At 30.2% G+C, this 6,000-nt stretch overlaps 1 protein-coding gene across 1 annotated transcript in view; it reads right to left on the bottom strand.

Moving 5' to 3' along the window:
- Positions 1-632: 632 nt before the first annotated feature.
- LOC147806784 (uncharacterized) overlaps positions 633-6,000 on the bottom strand; it is a 28,249-nt gene continuing 22,881 nt past the window's right edge. Inside the window, exons 9-10 of the mRNA XM_087167199.1 lie at positions 4,599-4,737; positions 633-1,177 (exon numbers count right to left, since the gene is read on the bottom strand). The gene's annotated coding sequence lies outside the window, so the exon portion shown is untranslated. The remainder of the gene's footprint in view (positions 1,178-4,598; positions 4,738-6,000) is intronic.

Genomic DNA, 6,000 nt, shown 5'->3' with positions numbered 1-6,000 from the left:
AAATTACAAGTTTGCAAGGAGAGAATAATTTAATAATTGGATTCATATTGTAAAGAAACTTTATATTACACGAAACTTTATTTCTAAGCACTAAATTGGTTTATGTAAAGTTTTTGATGTTACCTTTTCTAATGGAAACGAATATTTAGCATATAATAAATCATTCAGGAATGATAATTCTTTGGAAAAGAGTACTTTCATGCTTAGAACATTAAAAATAATCTGGAAAAAAACTTCATGGTTAGCAACTCACATATTATGAAATTGAATTTCAAGATAAAATGCATTATAAAAAAAAATTGTGAACGGAAATTTAAATATAGTTACTTAAATGAATGATTAATAAGAAAAGCAAAGCTGTAAAATTATAACTTATAAAATTTATATGTGTGAATAAAATTATGAGTGAATAATTAAGTGTGAGAAAAAGTTTAGTTTTGAATAATAAATTAAGAAAAAGATTTAGATAATAAAATAACATAAAAAGATTAAAGCTTTTTATGTTGCAGCCCACTTTCCTGAAACATTTGTATAACCATCTAAAAATGTATAAAAAATTATTCTCTATTTACAATACTTTCCCTATGTTAGAAGCACAATTAACATGAAAAGAATACAATTTATAATCTTAATATACAAGCAATATATAATTTTTTTTTATTTCCAATGGCCAAGGTTACAAAAGACCACTCATCACAATGGAGGAACAACAAAATAAACAAACACAAAACAAACGTGGCAAGAAAAGTCCATGACCCCAATAAGTCTCTTGCACGCCAGTAACAGTCACACAAAGGGATATCCCCCAGTGCCGGGCAAAGACGAATGTGGTTTGCATCCATCTCTGCTTGAAGGTCACAAAGCGTACAGAAAGGCTCTTGAGCAACATGAATTTGATGGAGATGTTAGAGGAGGCAGTCGCGTCCGGTAGTCAGTCAAAACTCACCAACTGCCCTACGTTTCGGCCACGTAGGAAGATTTCTGAGATTATTCCATCAGATCTTACCAGAATTTTTTTCTGTGTATTGGTTTAAAGTGAGAGCCATCATCTTTTTCTTGGTTAGGCGCTTGGCATTAGTGAGAGGGACAGCTTTCTTTGATGTCTGTACTAGCCAAATCATTTAGCCACAAAGCGTTACCAGGATGCACCACTAGGAGGTAGATCTACGCTGCACCCCTATATATAAAAATAAGAATTATATATAAAAATATATAAAATAAGAATTATTATTATTTTTTTTTTTAAATTACGCCCGCCATCGTCTTCTCAGACATAAGGCGTCTTGCAGTCCAATACAACACTGAAGTAGCTCCAGAAGGTGAGAGGGCACAAAAGTCATCAGAGGAACGAATGTCAAGAAGAGAGGGGCAATCTAATAAATGCTCCCCAGTCATTGGCGAAGTGCTACAGAGCACACAAAGAGGTGAATTGACCAAGTTAATTTTAAATAAATGGGCCTGTAAGTAGTCATGTCCGGTAATTAATCTAAGGCAAGCAACTCCCTCAGCTCTGGGAAGGAGGGAAAGGTGAGAGCGCTGCTGGTCATCAAGAAGGCTAGCCCAGGATTTCCCATCAGTTAAGTCCCTAAGAGCAGATATTGTTCTGTGCCTGCATTTGCTCTTAAGAAGCCGCCTTGCATTTCTAAGAGGAACTGGATGAGAAGATGGATGCAGTGCTGAAGCCTCTCTAGCCAACATGTCAGCCCGTTCATTTCCGTAAATGCCACAGTGGCCAGGGATCCACTGGAGGACTACCTCTCTTCCAGAACAAAGAAGAGAGTCAATGCGTTGTTTACACTTAAATTCGAGTTCAGAGGGATATAAATTATATTCAGAAATGGTCTGAATAGCAGCCTGAGAATCGACAAAGATAACAATGTTTTGTTCAGATGGTTCACCAATAGCTGTAATAGCCATAAGGATTGCAAACACTTCTCCATCAAAATTATCTGCCCAAGTGTCAAGAGGTTCTCTAAGGCTGAAATATTTGGAGTAAGCACCAGCTCCAGCTCTACCAGTTGAAAAAGTGGCGGATCCATCAGTAAAAACCTGCAGCCATTGCTCGTAAGGGTATCTCTCGTGTATAGTGGCCAGAGCAATAGGATACAACTCGGTCTGGTGGAAGTCCGATTTCCGAACAGGCAGTACCAAGTCAAATCTGGCAGTGGCATATCTCAGAAGGCCCGTAAAAACAGGTGGCCTATAGATGCAAAGTTTGGAGTTGGAGACCTCAAAGATCTCTGCAAGTCTCCGGTACTCAAAAAGAAAGGAATGTTGAGATTTAAGTCTAGTTTGAGGAAGATTGTAGTAAGGCCAAAAGTGCTCCTTTCTCAACAATCTTTCACCAAGAGAAAGGACAGCATAAGTTCGTTTGTCAGATAAATTATAAATTTCTGTCTGTAGCTGCATGGCAGAAATAGGGGTTGAGATCGCAGAACCAGTGATGAGCCTTAGTGCTTTGTTTTGAACCAAATCGAGTTTTGATAACGCACTGTCCGAGGCAGTAACAAGGATTTCTGAACCATAGTCAAATACTGGTTTAATGTAAGAAGTAAAAGTGGAAGCAAGGACACTTTGGGATGAACCCCACTTTATTCCAGCGAGACGTTTCAATAGACCAAGGCGATTTGTCACGCTATCTGCCACTTGATTTATGTATTTAGTCCAGGTCAGTCTGGTATCAAGAGTTATGCCCAAGTAGGTAGCACAATCGGTCCGACCCAGAGTACTATTTTTGTATACCAAGTTAACATTAAACTTTTTGGTACTAAGAGTAAAAAGTTCAAAATTTGTCTTTTCCGGGTTAACCTTGAATTCGTTGTCCAGGGTCCAGGTTGCCAGAGCCTCTAAAGCCAAATTGAGTGTTTTCTCCAGCATAGAGATATCAGAGCCAGTAGACCAATAAGAATTATAAAAAACTCACTTTAGTAAAAATGACAAAAAATTAACACACAATTAGCTGCAGATAAATCTTTGTACGCTTACTTTTCAATTAAATGAATTTTTTTAAAAAAGATTTTAATAGTTTATATTTACTCTCTGTCAGTTCAAAGTCATTTGTTTATTTTTCATGATAATAGTCTTTTACTAATAAATACCTTTCTTAATCCATACAACTTTCAATTTTTTCACTTAAAATTATAAATTTCCCCCTCGACTTAAAAATGCAAACATTCAAAGACATGAAATATAAAAACAGAAAAAAAAAATCAATCTAAAATTAGAGACTGTAAAAAGAAAAGATTAGATATTATAAAAAAGAGAGAACAGGCTGCATAACTAGTAAGCTGTAGCAACACTACAGTAGTCTGTAAAACCAAGGCCAAATATTAAATAATACATTCCCAAAACATTTACAATAAGTTAAAAAGCTTAAGAGCTGAGAATAGATTTTTTGGAAAAATACTTGTAAAAGTAAATAAAAAACTAATAAACCCCAGTAAATTTTATTAAAATCTTTTAGATTTAAAACTAATAATAATATAAAACTGCAATAAATCTTAAAAAAATATTTTTATCCTTCGAAATTTTTCTATTGTAAAAAATGCCTTTACAATTTAGGAAATTTTCTGCAAAATTCATGACGTATGAGCATTTTCAGGGAAATGACATAAATATTATTAAAATATCTTTGATTGATTGATTGAATGTAGGGTTTAGTGGGGTTAGAATAGTATGTAGGGTTAGAATAGTTATATAAATGTAAAAAGCAAACTGGTATTGTAAATAGGAAATTAAAATTAAAGAAGATGAAAAATAAGGTTAAATAAACAACAATAATAATAATAATAAGACCCAGTTTAAAATCAGGAAAATACTGTAGAATGGATTAAACTGAAATCAAACAAACCTTTACATGACAAAAATTACATTAAATACAATTATATTTACATCAACCAACACTGAACAGCGTGGCCACTTCAATCCAGTTTTAAATTCCCCTGAATTTTTTCAGGTTTTTTCATATAAACATATTAAAATTTCCAGGTCGTCATGTTTTTTTCTCATAAAGTGTAGGATAGGTACAAGAAAAGTATCCATATTATGAAATATTTTATTTAAAATGTTATATTTTTAATATATCACCGAGAAAAAATAATCGTACTAAATTAATTCGTAAGTAAGATATTGTTTCTTATAATTTGTAACTTAGTAAGATATTGTTTTTTATTTTTTAATGTTTGGATAAATTTCTAAAAAATTAAGACAGATGTGGAGAAAATATCTTTAAGTAGTAGAATACATTGTTTTTATTGAATAAAAAATGTTTTAATATGATACATTAAGTAGGTACCAAATGTGAAATAAAGAAAAAAACCCTTCAATAAGTATTGTTTAATATATTTTCATTAAGCAAGAGAAAAGGATTCTAAGCAATTATACCTCAAAAATTTTTTATTTTTACAGTGGCTTCCAAAAGTGTTCGCACACTTATGACTTTTATTGAAATAGGGCTCTTTTCACTAATTAAAATGAATATTTCAGAATGGGTATTTAATAAAAAGATGTATAATCTATTCTTAGCAAAACTTCATGGAATATTTTACAAGTAGCTTAAAAAAAGGATAATAATAAAATTTATCACCATATATAGTTACCATTCGAAAGGAACACATATTTTCCATACTTGGTTTCAAAAGAAGTTGGGGACTAGATGGACTTTTTGAATCTTCCAAAATCTGTTTCACTAGCGTTTTTTTAAATAAGTTTTGTCAATATGGGTCCTCGAATTTTGAACTGAAAAAATAGAGAGTAAAAAATTACAGGCATTCAAAATAATAAATGTTTGATTAAAAAATTGGTATTTCTAATTTTTTGTAAGTGTTTAATTTCTTGTAATTATCATTATCACTTAAATGATCATTTCAATCAAGTCAATAGGATATGATAGTTTTTCTTTACAGGAAAAATGTTCCCTAAATAATATACTTTGAAAAACTATGAGGGGCTTTTTTTGGACAAAAGTGTTCAAGTATATTGACTAATGTTGATATGAAAGATTATAAAAGAATCATAGCAATATAATCAATCGTCAGTTTATTTAATACAAAAATAGAAAAAAAAAGTTTTGTCATGCAAAATATACTTAAACATATAAGTAAGTTATAAAAGAATATTAAAGATTTAAAAGGTATCAAAAATAAACTGAAATATATAAAAATTTAAATATAAAAAAATATGTTGCTTTAAATCAGTAAAAAGTAAGCAACTATTTATTGGTTATGACAAATAATAATAATATCATTTAAAGAAAAGTAATTTAGCCGAGAGTATCTCATTAAAAGATTAAAAAATATATGTATTAAAAAAAAATTAACAGAAAATAGGTAGCGGATTGACAACAATTTTAAATGTTATATAGTTAAACAATTGCAAATTTTTACAATTTAACAATCTCTCTTTTTTATGTTTAAATAAAAGTTCATTTAAGTAAAATCTGCTAATGTGTTAATATTACACATTAGAAAAATTAAATAATAATATTATTGGAAAACAACTATAATAATTTTTATTTTCTTTTAAGATTTATAACAACAGCTTGTTCAGTTAAGTTTACATGGAGAATATGAATTATTTACCAGATTTGTAAATGACACATATCTTTATATTCTGTAAGATAAAATAAAAATTATTTTGGGTTTTGAACTGTTTTTAATGCTATTTGTCAAGCAATTGCACAGGGAAACAAAATAACTACTAATGATGAAAATTAAAAAAAAAATCTTTTGTTCAAAAAAAGAAAATAAAACAAGTTTTTAAATACAAAAAGTAAATTTTAAATGAAAATAAATAAAAAGGTCAGTAAAAAAAAGAATCATAATTATGAATCATTTTTAAAAACTATCTTCATTCGATTCTACCTTTAGATGATGAGCATATTTCTGAAACAAAATAATTATCAGAAAACACTTGAGATGGTAAGATAGACATATATAGTACAGGGATAAATAAATGTAGATAATGTGTCCCTTGGCAAGTATGACAAATTTGCACTTATTT

This window comes from Parasteatoda tepidariorum, chromosome 7 (genome assembly GCF_982258835.1).
Source record: "Parasteatoda tepidariorum strain Cologne lab strain chromosome 7, Ptep-v5.0, whole genome shotgun sequence".
Classification (NCBI taxonomy): domain Eukaryota; kingdom Metazoa; phylum Arthropoda; class Arachnida; order Araneae; family Theridiidae; genus Parasteatoda; species Parasteatoda tepidariorum.
Note: the sequence above shows the minus strand (reverse complement) of the source record. Positions and strands in the feature narration are given on the sequence as shown.